General features: G+C 40.0%; 1 protein-coding gene across 1 annotated transcript in view; it reads left to right on the forward strand.

Moving 5' to 3' along the window:
* The window catches only part of HS6ST3 (heparan sulfate 6-O-sulfotransferase 3), a gene marked incomplete at both ends in the record, with an annotated part of 650046 nt that overhangs the window by 255246 nt on the left and 371367 nt on the right, over positions 1 to 23433 (forward strand). The gene's annotated exons all lie outside the window — the stretch shown is intronic.

The following is a 23433-nucleotide window of genomic DNA, read 5'->3' on the forward strand; positions in this document are numbered from 1 at the left end:
TTCACTGGTTCCTGGAGGTTAGGTCGTGGACATATCATTTTGAGGGTCACCATTCAACCCACTAAAGACACGTACTTTCCTGAAGCTAAAGTACAATATCTTGACATATTTCAGTATTTGGAGATCATGCACAGTGTACACATAAATTGGCTAGCACTATATATACATTTAAGACAACATATTTCAAAAAGAATTTTGGCAGTGTATTATTTTTATGAAAAGGACAAGAATGATTATATATAGAAATTGTGCCTTAATTTATAAGTCCAACATTGATATGAAGGATAAGCTTTCTATTTTCCGTTGTCTGTTTACTTGCATTCCTTACCAGTTTGAAAGCAGGGCCATTGAGATTTTTGTTCATGTTGTTAACAAATATATGATTTAAGGAGATGTGAGAGGACTCTCTTATGTGAAACTGTGACTGTTAAGCAGGATCTTCCTCAAGCATCCTCTGCTTATTTCAATCATGTCTGTTCTCATCAATTTGATTGGAATAAGTGGCGGGGTTTTTCCCAATGTAATCCTGGAGGTATACAGATCACAGTTTGCCTGACACGCTGTTATCGACGTTAAAAACACTGCTGTGTCTATCACAACTTCTAAGTTGCAGTTATCTTACTTTGTCATGATGTTAATTTAAATCTGTTTTCCTTCTCTCTTACAGAATTAAAAACATTAAAAAAATTTGTTGTGGTAATGTTGGTTTGTAACATTATTTAAATTTCACATGTGCAACACTGTATTTCTCCCCCTGTATATACTACAGTGTGTTCGCCAGGAAAAGCTTAGTTTCTATCTGCTGCCATACAGCTGACCCCCTTTACCCGTTTCTCTCTTCCCTCCCCCTTCCCCTCTGGTAACCATTACTCTGTTCTCTATAAATGTGCTTTTGTTTGGTTTGTTCATTTATTTTGTCTTTGAGTTTGTTTTTTATATTCCACATATGAGTGAAATCATACAGTATTTGTCTTTCTCCATATGACTTATTTCACTTAGTATAATACCCTCAAGGTCCATCCATGTGGTCGCAAATGGCAAGATTTCGTCTATTTTTTGACTGAGTAGTATTGCATTGTATGTGTGTGTGTTTTTGTATTCTTCTGAAGTGGAATAGCTGAATCACATGGCAGTTCTATTTTTAATTTTTTGAGGAATCTTCATACTGTTTTCCATAGTGGCTATATCAGTTTACATTCCTACCAACAGTGTATGAGGGTTCCCTTTTCTCCACACCTTATAGAATTTTGACCCTGTTAATCATGCTGTGTGTTTAGGGAGAACAAAATGATTCAGTTTTGTTAGGAGAGCGTTAATTACAAAGTTATTTAGTGTAGCTTTCTGTCCCCAAGCAGGCAAACACCTTGACCAGGCCCGTCCAAGCTCTGTCTCTCCAGAAAGAGAGGGCCAGTCTTAATCGTTATTAGGCTATTCCTCAAGTATGTATCCTATCATATGTCCTTATATTATTATATTATCATTTTACTCTGTATAGTATTTTTATTTGTTTATTTTGGTTAGTCAAAAAAAAGACAAGAACTGAAGAGAAATTTTAAATATATTGGGAAGAGAATCTGACCTAAGTGACACTCAATAATTGGAGTTTTTTTTTTTTTTTTTTTTTTTTTTTTGTGGTACGCGGGCCTCTCACTGTTATGGCCTCTCCCGTTGCGGAGCACAGGCTCCGGACGCGCAGGCCCAGCGGCCATGGCTCACGGGCCCAGCCGCTCCACGGCATGTGGGATCTTCCCGGACCGGGGCACGAACCCGCGTCCCCTGCATCGGCAGGCGGACTCTCAACCACTGCGCCACCAGGGAAGCCCTGGAGATTTTTTTAATATTGAATTTTTAAGGTTATTATTTAATGGGTTTTTTGTGTCTCTTTTACTTCTCTGGCAAACTTCGTGTCCTTTCCAGCTTTACGTATTGGTATCTGCTACTTTAGCCTATTTCACCTTGTGGGATTCCCCATTCTCTGTAATTTCATCAGTTTTCTCCTTCTTGTGGTACTTGCTGAATCTTTGTCCCTGTCTCTTTCTATAGACCCTACTCAAAGATGTAGTTTGTCTAAGAAAGAGCAAATCACAAGGGCCTTCAAGATATTCCTCCTGTAAGCAAGTAGAACTGCTCTCTTGTTCTTTTTAACTTCCATCTTCAGAGAAGAAATTGAGTAGCTGTGTTCTTCACCAGATGCTTGCTATGGGAGCCTGCAGATGACATGAAAAGGTCACTAGATGTCAAAGAATGTGGAGTTCTGGCTCCCCTTTTCACTGACCCCACGGAGTCTCACGGTCAACATCTATGAAACAAGGAGTGGCACAGATAATCTATAAATTCCCCTCCAATTCTAAAATTTTATTATTATTATTTTCTTCTAACTCACTAGCTATCCCAGGTAGACTGAATTAATTTTATATGGTGAGCTAAGTCACAAGGACCTTTTACTTCTCTTTACCATGTCCAAGTCTTTCCTGTCACACCAGGAAGCTCTGCCCCTGCCCACCTCTTCCACTTCATCACGGGCCCAACTCCTCCTTGCTCATCACACTCTAGCCCCCCTGACACCCGCTGTTTTCTTTTAACATAGAAGACCCATTCTTTTTTATTTTAATTTATTTATTTTATTTGTTTTTAATTTTGGCTGCATTGGGTCTTCATTGCTGGGTGCGGGCTTTCTCTAGTTGCAGCAAGCAGGGCCTACTCTTCGTTGCGGTGAGCGGGCTTCTCATTGCGGTGGCCTCTCCTGTTGCAGAGCACGGGCTCTAGGCGCGCGGGCTTCAGTAGTTGTGGCACGCGGGTTCAGTAGTTGTGGCTCATGGGCTCTAGAGCGCAGGCTCAGTAGTTGTGGCGCACAGGCTTAGCTGCTCCGCGGCATGTGGGATCTTCCCAGACCAGGGCTCGAACCTGTGTCCCCTGCATTGGCAGGCGGATTCTTAACCACTGTGCCACCAGGGAAGCCCAGAAGACCCTTTCTTGCTTCAGAGTCTTTGCACTTGTGCTTTCCTCTGCTCGACACACTGTTCTTTGGCTGTTATCTTGCGTTTTTTCTTCTCTTTCTACAAGACTTGGCAAATACTCCGCCTTCTCGTAGTCATTGCCTGACCTCTCTGTAAAGACCTGCCCCTTCATCCACTTACCTCCGACTCCTAGTTGCTTCCCATCACTTTGCTAATTTTCTTTATAGCCTTTATCATGATCTGCAATGATCTTGCTTCCTTGTTTCCTTTTTATTGTCTACCTCTACTCTACACCCAAGCATATAAGTACTTAAAGGGTAGAAATCTTCTCTGGGTTATTTCTGCTGTATCCCAATGCCTAGAAGAGTATATGGATAGGTATCCAAAAAAAAAAAAAAAATTCATTGAATGACTTAATTTTCCTGAGTAGATTAAATTGCTCTTGAATAAAGCACATTTAATAAATTATCATGATCTCTCTAAGAATCTCTATCTTCAAGCCTGTGACCTGGGTCAGTGTGTATAGCAGGGTGTTTATTTTGGTTCTCAATTATTTGTCCTTATTGCTTATTGCTATCTGTCAACACGAGATAAAAGCCAATTAACATGTGCCACCTAAACTCTAGAAAATTGTAATATACTAACCATGCTTGACCTTGAGTGAAAACTGAATGGTGGTATTTACTTGATGTGGAAAATATATCCTATGGATTTAAACAACTTAGATGTTACTGGTAAAGATTTTTTTAATGAATATTACTGTTTGTTGCACTAGCATCTAATTAGGGCTTCCCAGAAGCCCTGGGAAGATAAAAGCTTCTCTGTGTGTGTGTGTGTGTGTGTGTGTGTGTGTGTATATATATATATATATATATATATTTTTTTTTTTTTTTTTTTTTTTTTTTTTTTTGTGGTACACGGGCCTCTCACTGCCGCGGTCTCTCCCATTGCGGAGCGCAGGCCTCGGACGCGCAGGCTCAGCGGCCATGGCTCAGTGGCCTAGCCGCTCCGCGGCATGTGGGATTCCCCCCGGACCGGGGCACGAACCCGCGTCCCCTGCATCGGCAGGCAGACTCCCAACCACTGCGCCACCAGGGAAGCCCGCTGTGTATATATTTTTAAGGCTATATTTCAATGATAATTTCAGCCAACATTTCTCTCTGGATTTATTTACATATTTTGTTTTCAGTATTTTGAGTTCCTGGCATTTAATTTCCTTAATTCTCTGTTTCCTGAGCTTTGCAAGTCAGGCAATATGGTAACCGTGCCCTCAGAAACATCTGGAACCCCGAATGATCAACATAATCTAGGCTTCCACCAGGTAGGTGGTGTGACTCGAGTCAAGAGCAGATGGAGTTAAAAAGGGTGGATAATAATATCTAGAGACTAAGCTAAGTAAAGAAAAATAAATTTACCTTCATGGCCTAAGATACAAGTGTATTTTATCTTTTATAGAACATAATGTGCACATATGCTACAAGTACCATTTGTGCTTTTTTATGGATTGATATCTAAAATTGTTTTGGGGTTATTAACTACAGATGCTAATATGTTACTGTTATCTCCTGTAAGAGACTCTTGGTAAATAGACAAATGCTTGGGAACCATTGTGTTATCCTTCATGTCAAGGGTCAGATAGCAAAGTAATTTAACCCAGAGATAAATTTGTTCTTTAGTGTTAAATTCACATGACACTGATATGTCATGTTTTCAAAATGGACTGTAATGTTTTGTTAGGGAAAATTGCATTGCTTCAAAAATGTCCAAGACTGGTAACCTGGCAAGAGCCTGACGTATCAGGGATTAAATTCTCGATCTGCCTTTTACCGACATCTTTGACATTTATAGTTTATGACATTATCTGTGATCTTCAGCAAGTTCCTTAGCCCTTATGACGTTCCTTATCCATAAAATGGGGAGAACATTTTATAGAGGAATTATTGTGAGAATATGTTGAGAAGTATTATAAATTCCTGGAATATGGTACATAAATGCTTATTTTTTTCCCTCTTTTCCCTTTCCCTAGAAACTTTGACTTTTGAAAATTAAGGATTTGTTCTTCCTAAGAAAAGGGAGCTTAACTTTAAAAGAAAAAAAAAAGCACACACATACATAAATAATTATTGGTGGTAGATCTCGTATTTTTGCTATATTTAATGAGATCTAGGTGTAGAGTATGAGAACTAACAAATAGTAGGAGTCCTATAAAAGGAATGAAAGCAGTATTTCCTCAGATATTTTCTCTCAATAAAGAAGCAACAATTACTACTATGGATGTACAATCTATAAAATAATGAACCAAATGATACATTAAGGCACAGACTTAGCATACACGTGCTGACATTTGTGCTGTTTCCTTCTGATGCACGTCTTCAGACAAAACAATTTAAGCATTGTTTTAAAAGGAACAAGGAAATTGAATATGACAAAACAAGTGACACTATTAAAGAGCAAGAGAAAATCCAGAACAGGTATACAAAGCAACATGTTACAGGACCAAAGGTAGTCAACATTGGACAAACATTTTATTATAGAATAACATGCAACCTGGGTTAACAGAAACAGACGTACGATAAAATGCTTGGTAGAATTTGTCTTCCCTTACAGTTGGGAAATCTCCAAAGGAAACCCCTTTTACTGTATTTGTTGAGTTTTGATGGGCTTGATAGACTGAATTGTCACTTATAAAGTTAGTCTTGTTCATGCCATTTTACAGTCTTGGGGAAGGTTAGAATAAGAACAGAGAACCTCAAGTCATGTTTCCACAAATGAGATGAAGAATATTATTGAAGGATGGATTTTAGGCATCATGATAACAATGTACTAGGTGCTGTCCAAGGTGCTGGGGGTACAGCAGTGAGTGAGACACCATCTCTGCCCTGTTCCATCTTGCAGTCTAGTGGGAGTTACCTGTGAATCCCACAACGAAGACCCCTCTTTCCCCCCAAATGGATCCTTACTTCAGTAATATCTGACCTAGTATCAGCTGAGGTGGTGAGGGTTCCCATGAGGCATTAGGGGGCCTTTTAGGGAAACAATCCTAGAAGAACTCATCATGCATGTAGGTAACCCATCCATCAATGAACCTCATGATTCCTGGGAACTGTTCCATCCAGTGACTTTACCATCCATTCCCAAGGCCACATCCTGAATCTTGTTAGTGTCTCCCTGGGCACATTATGATTTGCATGAGGGTCCTTAGTTGAGAGATGAGTGGGAGCTTAAATCCAGTCTTTGTTATGATTCTCCAGCTGTGGGTCCTGGCACAGGGCTAGGTCTGCTCACAGACAAGAGCACCTTCTTATTTGCCCAAAGGAGTTTTCTACTTCCCAAGCTGCACCCAGAGGTGTACTTCTACATAGAAAGTGATGAATTTTTCTAATTTTTTCGAAGATACTCTATGAACCGGCAGTACGCCTGCTGGCTTGCACAAGTTCCAAACTTGACTGATACTCTGATGATAAGACACTGTCGCAGTGGCACCTCCAGATCTTCCATCTCCAGAGCTTGAATTTTAGAAGTTAATTTGTCCTTCACTGTTCCTGGTCTCTCACCCCAACTCTCTCCACCCCACTGTGCCTAACTGTTGAATCCCCAAGTCTTGTTGATTTAGTTTACGAATATTGACCCTCTTAAATATTATTCTTACCATCCTGCTTCCATCCTACGCTCTCTACAACCCCACATAAATTTTCATCAGGTCTTCTTGACTGCAGCTTCTTTCCCCTGAAATCATTCTCCACGTCACCATAAAATCTTAAATTTAAGTTTGCTGTTCAAACCGACTTCATTCCTAAAGCAGTGTTTTTCCAAATGTAGTTGATACAACCCCCTTCCCACCCAATCAGGCAGTACCCAATAAAAATGCAGATTTCTTCACCACATTCAGATCTACTGAATTACAGTCTCTGGTATGAGGTATGTGGGGGGGGGCTGTAGTGAGATTTAGGATCTGCATTTTAATAACTTCCCTAGGGGATTCTTACAAACTTAGGGTAATTATTGCCTAAAATGAGTTTATAATTTATTAAAAAGTTTGCAAGGAAAGTTTCTAGAATTTTCGGACACAGCACAGTACATAAAAGAATAAAAATTTTTTTTTGAGCAGGTAATCAAGGGGAAAGAAGGAAAATATTCTAAAACCAGTTTATATTAGAATAGTGAGATGTTTGTGGTTTCTTTTTAAAACCATGGTCTTGTGATTAAAACTGCTTTGAGAGAGATTTGGTTCAACCTTTACTCAGGCAGAAATGTTCTTTTCCACATCCTTGATGAGTGGTCATCGAACACTTTATTTTCAGTGAGGAGCTCGGTACATCCTAGACGATTCTTTTTTTTTTTTTTTTAATTTTGTTTATTTTAATTTTTGGGCTGCCTTGGGTCTTGGTTGCTGCGCGCAGGCTTTCTCTAGTTGCGGCGAGCAGGGGCTACTCTTCGTTGCTGTGCGCGGGCTTCCCATTGCGGTGGCTTCTCTCTGTTGTGGAGCACGGGCTCTAGGCACACGGGCTTCAGTACCTGTGGCACTCGGGCTCTGTAGTTGTGGCTCACGGGCTCTAGAGCGCAGGCTCGGTAGTAGTGGCACACGGGCTTAGTTGCTCCGCGGCATGTGGGATCCTCCTGGACCAGGGATTGAACCCGTGTCCCCTGCGTTGGCAGGCAGACTCCTAACCACTGCACCACCAGGGAAGTCCCCCTAGACGATTCTGTTTCAGTGTTGGTCATCAACAGTTCGACCATGCATGTGCATATGTGCATGTGTTTGTGTTCATAAATGACATATGAATTGTATAATAAATATTAGTTCCAAATTATCACACTTGTTTAAAAGATGACAAGTTTTCAAAAATTTATTTTTAGGGAACTACTTTATCACTTTGTATGAAAACTGTAAATTCTATTCAAAACATTTGTCAAAATGTCCAGAAAAATATCTAACCTTTAAGTGAAGAACTAGTTTTGGATAAAATAAAGTAGCTACTAACATTTTGACATTTTTAAAATAAATGGTTCCTTGTTTGACTATATTTACTTTTATATTCATTTATTTGTTTATTTTCAAAAAACATGGAGAGACTGAGCTAGATTTTGGCCATGTAAAAAAGGAATGCATGACTTGGTTACTACTAATAAGCAGATCATATTCTAATTTGCGGAGAAAGATAGGGCATAGTGAAATGTACTACATTGTCCTGAGATGTTCAGCAGGTAGATGGAAGGACAGAAGCTGGATCAAGAAATCTAAGCAGAGGTAGCTTGTGCTAGAGATGTCATTGTGTATATTTATCTATTTTTGAAAATGAGTATAGTGTAGGAAAAAGAGAGGACCTAAAATATACTAAGCTATTTTCAAATTCTTAATAAAAATTTTTACTGTAGAGGATAATACTATCTGGTGTGCTGCACTTTCTAAACCATGCTTGAAGCAAACCTATCCGCCAGTTTGTACACTCAATAGACACCACTGTTTACTTAGTGATGGTTAACAGAACTGAAATCAGAGGGACTTTTGTGAACTCAATTTTGTGTTCATAAGCTTATATTTTTCAGCTGTTTTCATCTGATGACAGACTATTTCTATAAAATCCTTTCATCAGAGGATTCATTCATTCTGAGGCCAAGAGTTCTTTGGTCATTGGTTTGGCAGTGACAGTGGGATCTCAGCTCCATCACTCACTAGCTGGTTACTTAGCTTCTCTGTACTTCAGTCTCATCGTCTGTAAAGTGGGAAGAATAATGGTACCTACCGTGCAGGAGAGTTGTGAGGCTTAGATGAGACAATGCATGTAAAAAGCCCAGGAAGAGAGTGGCACATAGAAATTTCTCCCTCAGTGCTAATGGTCATTGTATGGCAGGGAAAGCTCTGCGGGAGTGGAAGAGCAGTGGTTGTGGAGTCAGAAAGGCTGACTTGGGGCATCCTCTCTGCCATGTGCTTGCTTTGTGTTTTGATCACCTTCTGCTTCGCCCTGTTGGTGAGTGAAGGACCCCTCAACCAGGGCTGTTGGGATGGCTGAACACAGGACACCTGACACTGGACAGATGAGACAGAGAGCAGTTCTCTAGTCACATATACTCACAGCCCAAGGAGGAGGATAGTACCCTATGCAGAGTCACACGGGGTTGCACTCAGGAACAGAATGAACAGTCAGGAACTCTGGGAGACAGGCTTTGTAGGATCAACAGGGTGGAGTGTCTCCTCTCTCCCATGGAGGATGTGATTGGCCTTTTTGAATAATTTTGTGGGCTGGCAGGAAACTGAAACTTGCTACTGAGAGAGAAGCAAGAGCTGTGCTCGGCCCCTTTGATAAGGAGGGCTGTTTGGCTAGAGGAGGTTTCCTATGGATGCAGAGAGGAGAGGGGAACTTGCAGTGAAGCCGTTCAAGCCCCTCTTGATTTTACCAGATGACAAGACAGCGTGTGATATTGAACCTTAATTTTAGGTCTTACGCCACGCTCTGACTCTGAGAAATTCACTTTCTTCTCATTGTAACGATGTTTCTCTCTCTGTAAAAGAGATATGACTTAAAATAAATGTGTCTTATTAACTACATACTCCACAAATATGCAGTGTTATTAAATAAGCTATTACTGAATATGGTTTAGAAAGTATTGCCTGTATGCTGATTATAATGCTTTGAAAAAAATATCTTGGTACACTCCTCATAAGTCAAGGTTTTTCTCACATTCTTACTGAAACTTCCTTTCTTTCTTTTAGAGTCAAGGACTATGTTTCAAGATAGAAAATTAATGAGTTTTAGTAAGATTCGTGATAATGTAACTAACATAATTGTCAAACTTAGTCATATCACTTTAGTAATTGCAGCCCAAGGACCATGCACGTCTAGAAAAGGGTGAGTTTAATAACATTTACCTTGTAGATAGCAGACATCCATTAATGTTTCCAGCTGATCATGCTGGTTTACTTCTCAGATCAATATTTGTATCTGACAAATAATGTCACAGTTATGAAGAGCTACGTAATTAAGGGCATTTCTCCTCTCTACTTATCTACCTCCCTCAAACTAGGATGAATTTATAACTTGATTTTTTTTCTTTTTTTGTTTTTATTTTGTGGTACGCGGGCCTCTCACCGTTGTGGCCTCTCCCGTTGCGGAGCACAGGCTCCAGACGCGCAGACTCAGCAGCCATGGCTCACAGGCCCAGCCGCTCCGCGGCATGTGGGATCCCCCCGGACCGGGGCACGAACCCTTGTCCCCTGCATTGGCAGGCGGACTCTCAACGACTGCGCCACCAGGGAAGCCCTGAGTTTTTTTCTTTTTTGATACATTGTATTAGTGGGAATGAATAGTCAGACAAAAGTGAAATAACACATACATATATTTAAAAACATTTTGCTGTGTGTGTTTGAGTTTGCCTATGTACTAGCATATCCTTGATGAATACAGACTAGGTATGAAAGGCTAAGGATCCACCCCTACACTGTGATGTAAATTAGTACCAGCTGATTTGTGGGCTAAGGGCCCCACACAGACGCAAGTCTGAGAGGTGATGGATGGAGTGAGGATGGGAGAGAGGGACTCAGGAAAGCCCAACTACAAAGGAGACTACAGGAATCCATCCTGGAAGAAGAATTTTCTGGAACAATGAGTCATACTTGGCAACTGAGTTTGAAGCTCGGAGGGGAGCTGTGTTTCTGGGTCAGGTGTGCGGTTATTGACCGATGCTGCTCTTTGTCAGGCCCTTGATAGTGTGTGAACAGTCTGAGGGGTGAACACCTATTGGTGGGAACCCTAAAAGGGCCAAATCCTGGGAGCGGAACAGCTCTGCAGTGCAACCTCTCAAAGAGAGGAGAATGCAGAGGAAGAGGGGCATTTCCCAGCTGGCCAAGAGAGGGGGACACAAAGTAGTGGACAGCGGCTGCTTGGCCTTGGGGTGAATGTTAGTAGACAGAGAGTGTCTGAGGGAGACCAAAGGTCAAGATGAAGTCCTGGCTTCAGGATGAATGTCAGTGGACAGATAGTACCTGAGGGAGGTCAGGGGTCAGGATGGAGCCCAGGAACCTTGTCAGGCAGGTCAGTGCAGTCTGAGAGGGCATCAACAATCTGGAGAAAGATTCCTACACCCCAGGGCAACCCAGGAAGAAACACTGGGGGAAGGAAGATAGTCAAGGGCAGATGGTGGTATTGAGACAGCTCCTGAGGGAGCTCGGACCACATGGTGGACACCTCTTGAGAACTGCTAAAGCAACCAGAGGCAGAAGTGAACCATGAAACGTGGAGGCTATTTGAGACCCTGAAGTCATATTTGTGGAAAGAGTTCTCTGCCTGAGCCATCGTTGGGTTTATTAATATAACCTTGCATGGTGTTACAGTGAGGTGTGCTGAGTCTTTCAGCCTGTGACTACAAGGAAAGTTACATTTATTTTAATATTCAAATGATAACTCTGAGCTCCTACGTTACTTTCAATTAAGTCTAACGTTGCTTCTCCTCAGGAACTCCTCTGATGTTATATCCAAGACTGTCAAGCGTGGTAACTGAAAACCAAAGGCCAGTCTTCGTTAGTCTTGTCTTCTCCTGAGTCCAGGAAGTTGGGAGTGTTGTTTCCTTTGCCAATGAGCGTTTTGGCTGTTGCTAAGCAACCCTGTCCGTTGCTGTGGCTATGGGTGGGAATGGGCCTTCCCTACCCTGGTGTTAAGCCTTGCCAGAGGAGCTCGTCTTTCTGATGGTGAATTTGATCTCAGGGACTTCTCCAACTTGGCTTTAGTCAGGGCTAACTCGACAGAGCATCAGGGAGAAGGCTCAATACCTTCCATCCCAGAAGACCCCTAAGATGCAAATATGTACAACCCCTTTCCAGCAGCCTCTAGTCTTCATATACCGAAGGCTGTGGGTGAGCACTTCCATGAACTTAGTACTCAAGCTCAGATTCTCGTTAAGTTTAAGTCCTGTTGTAGACCCCAGAGATAAAGCATTGGGAACTTGCTCTGGATTCGTATAATTAAAAAGGTCTCTTAAAGTGGTTCTTTCAAAATTAAAATGTTGTCCCTAAGGAGAAACTCTAGCTCCAAAAAAGAATGTGTCGATATTTGTCAAAAGACGTTTCACTACCCTTAAAAAAATAAAGTCTTCTTCTGCTCCAGCAACTGTTTCATGTCTATAAGACCTCAATTAACATTCCTCTTTGCTGCCTTGTTCACACTGCAGCACAGTGTTAGTTGTACAAATATGTTAAAATCATAATGGACATTGGTAGTAATTCCAGCTTTTAACCAGCCAGATAGCATTGTGAGAAAGTGGATAGAGCACTCAATTGGCTTGGAAGACAGAAGACGCTGGGTGGACTGAATCTTGCCGCTTATAAGCTGTGTGACTACAGAGAAGTTACTTGATCTCTATGGACATTTATGGAATTAGAGGGTTTGGACAATGGTCCTCAAAATTTATTCTTTGAAATTCTTTGTCCATCTCTTAATTCGTAAATGTATAGTAATGCTATTGTTGGTCACAGGATTATTATCTTATATAGTGAGGTATAATTAATACTAATGACAACTATAATAACAACAATAATTATTTTTTCAATGTTACTGTAATTTACATGAATTATCTTATTTAATTAAGGTGTTTATGAAGTGTGTGTTGGTATATCCATTTTGTGGAAGTTAAGTAACTTGTCTTTAACAGGAGACTAAGTAAGTTAAGTCATTTATCTAGCTCTTTTCATGTACATACAGTGCATGTAGAAAAATACACAAACCAAAGTTCTAGCATGATTTGGCTGTAAAGAAACTGAAATCTAAACAAAAATGAATTAGGTAATATGTAGAGAAGAACAGGAACAAATTGTGTAGAAAAAGAAAAAAAGGTCTATTGAAAAATTCCTGGCAAGTTGCTTTCTAGTGACACAGATTGACCAAATGCCTTCAGGGACAAAGCAACAAAATTGATTTGTATGAATAAATATTGATTTGACAGGAAGTCAGACAAACTAATTATGTGAGTAAGTATATCTACTGTATTTTAAGCAAAGCAGCGCCAAAAACAAGCTGGGAAGAAAACTGCTACTGCAGGTAGTTCCTGATGTAACTTGGGACTTTCTTCTCCAGTCCACTGAGATACTCTCGCCTCTGAAATAACATAGAGAATGACACCTTCTCCCCAAGAAGTTCTCCTTCCAAATGTCTCCATTTCTCCCAGCTACAGTGTTGGGCATCTCACAGACATTTTTGACCCCGTTCTCTCCTTTGATTCCTGTTTGTCACTTTCCTTTTTAATTCTTGTGTAGATGCTGGGCATCAAAGTTGAACCAGATGGACACAGACCTTGTCTCCTGAAGCTTGCTGTTTATTGGGGGTTACTTTTGGATGAGGCTGTGAATGCTGTGAGAACGATCTTAGCCAGAGTGGGGTCTTGCTATTGTCAAATTCTAGTGGAATCGGGAGAGGTGATGAGGTCTGCCTTGAGAATTGAGGGGAGGCTGGTAGTGAAATCAATCCTAGAGGAATTCATCATCCATGTAAGCCGTCCATGCACAACCAATATTTCCTACTGGCTCTTAGATCCATCCTTGCCTTTTCATTCATCTGCTTCCATGGAGTCCAAGCTTTCGTTATGTTTTCTTTGGTTATCATGAGAGACTCTTCTAGATGGCCTTCCAATCACTTCTTTTTTTAGTGCCTTCTGACAAATGCTGCTGTATTTATTTTCCTGACATGTAAAAGTCATTGTTTTACTTTTCAGCCAAAGACTATTGAGTATTGTGTCCCTATTGTTTTTCCAAGTCAAGGCCAAGTTCCTCAATTCATAATTCAAAGATCTCTATCAGTTGTTTACTCTTTCCCTATTCACAGATCTCAACCCCAGTTCCATCACTTCACAGTACCATCCATCCACCTAATCTGCTCCCATCTGACTCATTATTTCTCTCCCCACAACTATTTATTTCACTGAGATTCACCGAAGCCGTATTTGCTTTTTCTCTCTGTTCTTGGGCATGTGTTTATTTATAGATTTGTCTCATTTTTTTTTACTGAACCATTTGAGACTAAATTGCAGACATGATACATCACCTTTAAATACTTCAGTTGCATCTCTTAAAAATAAGGATATTCTCTTACATAACCATTATCACATCTAAGAATTTAGCACTGATCTATAATATTATCTAAAATACAGTATATATTCACATTTCTCCAATTTTGGGGGGAAAAAGTCCGTTTGTCCCCCTCTCCAGAATCTAATCAAAAAATTGCATTGTGTTATGTTGTTATGTCTCTTTAGTATCCTTTAATATAGGACACTCCTGGATGATGTTTTGTGACATTGGTATTTTTGAAGAGTATACATGAAGTGTTTTGTAGAATGTCCCTCTTTTGATTTGTCTGATGGTTTCCTTATGATTATGTTCCAGTTAAACATTTTAGCAAAAATACTATATATGTGATAGTGACTTGCTACTTTTTTCACTTCTTCTTTCCTCATGTTGCTCTCTTGGCTTGAAAGTTCTGCTACTTCCATTTTGTTATTGCAAACCCTACTACTCTCTTCAGTTAAATTCAGAAAATTGTTATGTGATCCTCGTACTGTGCTAGGTGATCTGGGTGTATGAAGGAAGCAGAAGAGTGTCCTTCCAGGGAAGCCTTACGATCCACACCCTCCCAGGAATCTTTGATTAATCCTGTTTACAATGATCTTATCTTCCTGAATTTCTATAGCACTATGGTCTCCAAACTGTAAGCTTACTTGGATTACTAATGTTCAGCCTTGTAATACGGTGTAACGTGTTAGTGTATATGAATGTATTGAACAAGTCTTCTTGTCCAATAAGATTCTACGTTCCCTTAAGGCAGATGTATGCCTTTTGCCGTTTTTCCTTGTCAGTTACAGAACTCAGCACTGTGATAGACCAAAGGCAAGTGTTTAAGAATCATTCGTGAGTTGATTCTCTTTTTCTAATGCCTTCTTCATTTGAAAGCCTTTTGCCTCCTTTTCAAATGAAGGTAATTCTTAGCAGTCTTCTGCATTGAAAAGAAGCTGTAGCATAGATAATGCATTAATATATAGCTTTGGAATGCATGACAGGACTCTTGAAAAATCATCCTTTTATATCATCCTTATTATGTTTGCCTAAGACCATGATCAGTTTGTGTTCCTCGAGTATACATTTGAACACTGTGGAAACATAACAATCAGGAGTGTGTTGAGTGATTCAGGTTTTTAAATTAACCGTGGGTGATCATCAAAGCAAATAATCTGCACCTGCAAAATTAATCACTTAAACCCTTTGTCTACATGTAAGATTAGATGGTTGAATCGTTATGCTAGTCTGTACAGGGATCATTCTTCTCATGGAGCTATTTATCATCTGTCTGGGCATGTTGGTTAACACATTTTCTTTTGGAAATCAAAAAGACAGCTCAGAATGTAGAGAATTATAATATTGCCACAATCCACATTGAACAGAATCCAGTGGGGAGGCTGGTATTTTTATAAAGGGTTCTTAAATTTTGTATTGTACTTTATTATTCTACGTTGGGGGAAAAACATGTTTACAGTCATGGGCCAACTGGATCACTCCAGTTACCCCAAGGCCCCAATATGGTCTGCTCCATGTAGAATTAATCAATTACTAAAAGTGAAACATTCATGCTTTACTGTTTGTTTGCTTGTTTGTTTATTCATCTATTTATTTATTTTGGATCCATCAATGCACAGAAGCTTTGCATGGTGCTCTGAACAGGGAGTTCCATAAAGCCTGTATTTTCTCCCACTTTGTGCATTAGGGGCCATTTGCAGGTGACTGTGCCAGGTCTCTCTATTGCTGGCCATCTGGTACAGCCTTGGCTTCTGAGTCTTAGAGCCACAGAGCCCCCAGCAGTGAATTTAACACCCATTCTGGTATAAAACAACCATTTGGCCAACTCTGGTGGTCTTTAAACTGTCAACTACCCTCTGGTCTGCCTTGACTGCCGCAAATTCATCTGTGGTTGTTTGCTGGAAAATAAACTTCAAGGTATTTAATCATATACTTCTGGTTACATCCAAACAGTAAGTGTTGCAGTTGCATTTATGGAGCGTAATCATGGAGCAGGTGTGAAAATATTCTATGTGGATATTCAGAATGAGTCAAAATAGCCATGTTATTTGAGTAATAAGTTAGACATGGTTTTAAGAGCAGTGAGTCCATGGATTGTAATTAGAAGAGGTTAATATTCACAAGGATCGTGTGGCATATAGTTTCTGAAGGATTGCCATCATGTGGATGCCTAATAAATATATTCTTCGTGAATAGGCAAAGGCAATATTAATTTACTAAATGAGATGGTGGTTGTCAGGGACAATTAACTACAATGATTTCAAAGGCCTCTGCAAAGAAAGCGCATTGTATAAACAAACCTTTGAATTAGAATGGGCTCATAGGCCTAGAGATGATGAAAAATATGATCATATCTAAAATTTCTGACAATAGAAGACGAAAAAATGTCATTCATCTTGTACCCTTTATTTTATTGTATTGTAATTAATTAATTTTTAAATTTTATATTTGGCTGCGTTGGGTCTTCATTGCTGCGTGCGCGCTTTCTTTAGTTGCGGCGAGCGGGGGCTACTCTTCCTTGTGGTGCGTGGGCTTCTCATTGCGGTGGCTTCTCTTGTTGCGGAGCATGGGCTCTAGGCGTGCGGGCCTCAGTAGTTGTGGCACACAGGCTTCAGTAGTTGTGGCTTACAGGGTCTAGAGTGCAGGCTCAGCAGCCGTGGCGCACAGACTTAGCTGCTCTGCGGCATGTGAGATCTTTTTGAACCAGGGCTCGAACCCGTGTTCCCTGCATTGGCAGGCAGACTCCCAACCACTGTGCCACAAAGGAAGCCCCTCATCTTATACCTTTTAAAAGTTTCTAAAACTTCTTACCATTGGCTACAGTCCTTTTTTTCCTCAGTTTTATTGAGTTATAGTTGACATACATCACCGTGTAAGTTTCAAGTGTACAGCATAAGGTTTGACTTTCATATATATATATAAATTATTACCCCAGTAAATTTGGTTAACATCATCTCTAAAGATACAATACAAAGAAATAGAAGAAAGAAGGAAAAGAAATTTCTCTTTGTGATGAGAACGCTCAGGATTTACTGTTAACAACTTTCATATACAGCAGTGGTAACTATAATTATCATGTTGTACATTGCACCTCTAGTACTTATAATTGGAAGTTTGTACCTCTTGACCACCTTCCTCCAATCCCCCTCCCTCCACTCCCCACCTCTGATAACCACAAATCTGATTTCTTTTTATAATTGGCTACATCCTTAACCTAATATAGCTGAGAAAGATTTGCGGAAATCTTAAGTATTTGTTGAATATTCAATAAGCTTGGAGGTTAGAAATAAACATGTATACTAAATTGATATAAATAATGGTTAATTATTTTAAAAACCTGCCCCAGGGGATATATATAGGATTTTTTTCTCCCCTGTATGGAACACATTGATATAGATACCTAGCATTAAAAATACATATATTCAGACATTTATTTAGTAGGTAATTAGTGAATTTTAGTCCCCTAAACTCACCTTTTCTCTACAAAAAGCCACTATGTATGAGAATATGAGTATATAATATTTAAGCTCTAAAGTAGCACAAAGACTGTTAGCAATGGAAGGGATCTTAAAAACCATCTGCCTGAAACCCTTAATTTTATAGGTGAGGAAACTCAGGACTAGATAGCTGAAGGGACTTGCCCAAGATTTTAACAGTGACAGAGTTGAGATTTGAGCTCTGTTTTCCTGTCTCTTAGACCATTATTCTTTGCACATTCCAGGAGATAACAGAACATTTTAAATAATTTTATGCTTACCGAGGACCAACTCAGCAAGGAGACAGGTAGAGATCACCAAAGCCAAACTGTCACTTTCGAACTTGGCTTATGATATAATATCTTTCCTCGCTTCCTACCCTTTGTCGTAGTATGGATAACAGTATTTCTTCAGCGCTGAAGCAATGTATTTTTCTTTGTCATTTTAAATTCAGTGAAATGTAAGAATGTATTTAGTATTGATACAAACTTTATTTAAAGATTGATCTAAAGTTATCTGTAACTTTAGTATTAGTCAAAATACTGCATAGGATATTTAATTCAGTCCAATAAAGATGAATTGAATGATCTTCCACCATGAGAAGCTCACAATCTACTTACAGGGGCTCATAGGTGTTAAAAATATTTGTAGGTCGTGAAAGGTACCATGCAATATGTTTAGATCATTCTTCCTTTTCTCTCATCGACCACAGTCAATCTGTCACCAAACTGTTGGTTTTTACCTCTTAAGTATGTGGCAACATATACCCCCCTCCTTACGCTTTTCTCCAAACTGCTCTAATTCAGACTGTATAACCTCTGGGCTGACTTTGGCAACAGCTTTTTAACTGACCACCAGTCTCTGTCCTCTTCTTTTAATCCCATGCAATCCAGCTTTCTTAACATCACCGAGTTATTTTTTTAAATTTCCAGTCACTGCATGGCTTAAAATCTGTCCTTTGCTCCCACCATCGAGAGGCTAAAGTTCTAGCACCATTGCATCCACTCACAACATTCTTTGCTTCTTTAACTCCCTGTTGTACCTTTTCCCCCAACCTGATCCTCAATATCTAACACCCCAGCCCCACCCTGCATCTCTGTTCCTGTGACCTTTGGACTTTCTTTCCAATTCCCCCTCATCCTCACTCCCGCCAAGGAAGCCGGCAAATGCCTTCATCTTTGAGATGCACATCTTCCTCTTTGCTCACTTGGTATAATTGCATTCTTATTTGTTACATTTTTCTCTCAGTATATATAAATTCAGGAACTTATTTTTTTGCCTACGTATCCTCATCTTGTATTTTGAGGAGCTCAAAGGCAGTGAATCTTCATTATTTGTGGATTCTGTATTTGAGAATTCACCTACTCACAGGAATTTATTTGAAACTGCAAAACAAATACTCACGGTGCTTTCACGGTCATTCACAGATATGCACAAAGTGGCAAAAATTTGAGTGGCCTGAAGTGCATATCCCCAGCTGGGTATGAATAAGGGGACACTCTGCATTCTTGGTTCAGCTCTCATACTGTAAACGCATGTCCTTTGAACAGTCTGTTTAGTGCCACCCTTTTCACATTTTTGTGCATTTTCTTGGCGATTTTGCTGTTTAAAATGGCCCCCAAAACATAATGCTGAAGTACCACCTAATGTTTCTAGCACAAGGAGGCTATGACGTACCTTATGGAAAAATATGTGTGTTAAAATAAGCTTTGTTCAGGCAGGATCTATAGCGCTGTTAGCTGTGAATTCATAAGTTAACAAATCAAGAATATATATTAAAATGAGGTGGCTTTAAACAGAAACACACATAAAACAAAGTTATGTGTAGTTTAGTTGAAAATGTTGTGCCTGGAGCTCATAGGAACTTAACCCTGTATTTTTCCTAGGAGCAATGATTCAATGTTTGCTATTTCAGTGTTTGTAATGACTATATAACAGAACTGTGAATAATGAGAACTCTCTGGATATTTGGTGGAAGTCCAAATGAATAAATGCGTCCCATCCATAGCTCTCCTCCCTCCCAGTTTAGTGGTTCATGAGAGGACACGTTTCATTCTAACAATCTCAATGAGGAAACCTGTTAAAACTCCTTTTTGCAAATACTGATAGTCGTTTTACATTTTTCTCGGATTAACAAGACACACTTGTGAATTAACACAGTGCATGGGAAGAGAAGGGAACCAGGCACTGAAGATCTGGTTCAAGCCCTGCATCTCTTCCCTTGGATAAATCATTCTTTAAGATTGTTTAATCATTCATAAAATGGACGTGAATAATACCTACCCTGCCCCGCTTACCATATTGTTGAGAAGAAAGAGTGAAAAGTGAAATAACTGATGTGTAACTTGAACTATGTTGCATACATGTGAAGACACATTATACCACATATTCACAGCTTGACTGGAATGAATAAGGCTCAGTCTTTGGTACAGCAACTGCTTTTCCAACTTTTCTCATTCCTCTCCCTTCATCGTTCTTTTTCTGACATCTTTATTCACACTCTCTCTGCTTAAGAAGAAGGACTACTACGTGTCCATCGACAGATGAATGGATAAAGAAGATGTGGCACATATACACAATGGAATATTACTCAGCCGTAAAAAGAAACGAAATTGAATTATTTGTAGTGAGGTGGGTGGACCTAGAGTCTGTCATACAGAGTGAAGTAAGTCAGAAAGAGAAAAACAAATACCATATGCGAACACATATATATGGAATCTAAAAAAAAAAAGTGGTTCTGAAGAACTTAGGGGCAGGATAGGAATAAAGACACAGACGTAGAGAATGGACTTGAGGACACAAGGAGGGGGAAGGGTAAGCTGGGATGAAGTGAGAGAATGACATGGACATATATACACTACCAAATGTAAAATAGGTAGCTAGTGGGAAGCAGCTGCATCTCCCGGGGAGATCAGCTCGGTGCTCTGTGACCACCTAGAGGGGTGGGATAGGGAGGTTGGGAGGGAGATGCAAGAAGGTGGGGATATGGGGATATGTGTATACCTATAGCTGATTCACTTTGTTACACAGCAGAAACTAACACAACAGTGTAAAGCAATTATACTCCAATAAAGATGTTAAAAAAAAAGAAGAAGAAGGACTACCCTCATAGAAACAGTACTTCATTAAGCATTTTGTGTATGGGGTAAGCAGTTTACTTCAATTCATACTGACTGCCTTAGGCCGGCTGCCTTACAGATTTCCATTGGAGCTCTACTATTATATTATCCTTTGAGCTGGATCCAACCACACAAGAAAAGACAGACTGACTCACTAATCCATTCAATAAATACTTATTGAACATCTCCTCTGTGCCAGGCATGATGGTCAGTGATGGAGATGGAATGATGAGCAGGGAGAGAGTAAAGCCCCTGTCCTAATCCACAGCAGGGGTGGACTCAATAATTAGCCATGATTACGAAACAAATAGGAAGTGAAGGAGAGGAAAGACAGCTTACCTAGAAGTGGGCTTGAAGGAGTTGATGGTGTCCTGAAGAAGTGACACGTGATCTGAAATCCAAAGAGAATTAGTGGGAGCTAACTTGGTGAATGAAGTTGCAATGGAGAGAGGAGAGAGTTTTGAGTGTCTCAAATAGGTGTACAGCCTGTGCAAAGGCCCAGTGGCAGGATGGAACATGACACATTTAAGGAACTGAAAATAACTGGTATGGCCAAAGAGCAGTAAGTACATGGGAGATTGATAGGTGAAGAAGCTGGAGATACAGGAGGACGCAGATCCACAGGGTCTCGAAGACAATGTTGACGGTTTTGGTCATCCTCCTACAAGCAGTAGGAAGCCATTCAGGGGATTTAAACATGGGAGTTACATAAATGTACTTGGGTTCTGAAAGGATCACTCAGCCTCCAGGTGGAGACTGGATCTTAGAGGGTTGGAGTAACCTACAGGTGACCTCACCTAGGAGGCTATTGTAATCATCCAGGAAACTACTAAATGTGTCAGGATTTGCTCTAAAATTTATAATAACTTAGGAAGTGAGTGGTTCAAATAAAGTTACATTTTCTTACCTTAAATTTCAAAAGCTGAGTTAATAATTATTACCTTCATACTGATGCTATAAATTTTGAAATAATGCTCATAGACAAGTAGGTATGTTTGGTAATACCTGAAGTGTATTAAAAGGTTGCTTGCTTGCCAGTAAAATTCTTGATAATTCCACTTTTTAAAGATAGAAAAGCTAAGCACTTAAGAATTTAAAATTTGTGGCTCCTTTTGGTTGTGATAGTGAATTTGAAGTTACTCTTTTGGAAAAAGAACTCAGCCTGCAGAACCTGTGATAAGGAAGGGAGATGGGCTTGTTTAGAGAGACAGCAAGACTAGAATCTCCTGTCATCCCTTATAAAATATTAGTAGTGAACTTCCAAGTTAAAAATACATTTTTAGGGTTGGGGTGAGGAAAATGAGCCGGACAGAGTTTAAACAGGCCAAGATTTCTTCTTAGTGGGTGAGGACAGCATGTTAGCATCCCAGATGCTGCTAACCATTTAGAGCTTGTGATGCCAGCAAATTATTCAACAATAAAGTAGTTGTGGGGGAAGGAATGATCTCAGTCCTACATCCTATGAAGTTTTTTTTTAATAAGGTATCAATTTTAAATGATTAGGCAAATGTAGAGAAATATGCTTTTTTCTGCTATTCTCAGCCTGTCTTGGTAGATTGTAGTCTCTGTGTTCTTAGCTTCCTGTCTCTACTGTCAGCACAGAGGAAGCAGGGTATACCAGATGTCTGGTTGTAGTTGTGGCTCCATTATCGCTTCAGCTTCTCCACAGCTGTTCTTTTGATCCTTAATGCCTGCTGAGAGGAGTGCTTTAGTTGGTGACAGGCTCAGCCAGTCTTCCTGATTTGTTCTAGAATGCAGTGGCCACAGCTGGTAATGAGGAGTTCAGTAGTATTTAGGGCTCTAACACATCTTGGGGCAAGGGGTATGGCCCCTCTTACAGGCTCTACCAAGAGATTAAGCTTATCTTCCAGCCTTAACTCCTGTCCTGCTTTCATTTTAACTCTCTTGACAGGGAAGGGGTTCTTCTATCTTCTGTGGTCTCAGTTTTAAATCAGCATGGTATCATTTTTGTAAAGCTATGCCTGAAGTTTGATGAATTAACTTTAGAGGTGACACCATGCATGTCTGGTAGAAATATGGTTTGTATAAAATTGTATAATCCTCATTATGCAGAACCTGAAGAAAGGGATAAATATAGCTTTTTGCCAATAATCTTTGTAATAAGGAGCTTAGAGTGTGAGCCTATTATTTGAATTTTCCTTGCCTTCTGATACTTTGTTTAGTACTATGCTACAGAATAGCATAAGCATACTACAAATTCAAACTCATTTTTGGACAAAGTGAGGCTTAGATCTTTTAAAGAAAAAACGTACACAAAGGTGAGAGAATTGTAATATCAAATACTCAGAATCATTCAGTTTTATATACCGTGTGAAAACTAATGGACATATTTTATTATTTTATTTTACTAACTGTAGGAAAAAAATTAAGCAGTGAAAGTGACAAAAGCAGTAAACTATCACTGTGTCTTCCTATTTGTACTCAGAAGATCTTTCTATTATGTCTTCCTTTGTTCATTTACTGCTTTGTGGTCTTCTCAAAAGGAAAACTTTTGGCTAATGCAGTCACATAGTTTGGAAGATTTCTGTTTGCTCCAGAGGATGTTGGAGAGACTCTAGTCCTTTTTCCAGCATCTGAGTTTAAAGATAAATGGTGTTGGGCTTCCCTGGTGGTGCAGTGGTTGAGAGTCTGCCTGCTGATGCGGGAGACACAGGTTCATGCCCCGGTCTGGAAGGATCCCACATGCCGCGGAGTGGCTGGGCCTGTGAGCCATGGCCGCTGAGCCTGCGCGTCCGGAGCCTGTGCTCCACATGGGAGAGGCCACAGCAGTGAGAGACCCGCGTACTGAAAAAAAAAAAAAAAAAGAT

Source organism: Leucopleurus acutus, assembly GCF_964270905.1.
Source record: "Leucopleurus acutus genome assembly, chromosome: 18".
Classification (NCBI taxonomy): Eukaryota; Metazoa; Chordata; class Mammalia; order Artiodactyla; family Delphinidae; genus Leucopleurus; species Leucopleurus acutus.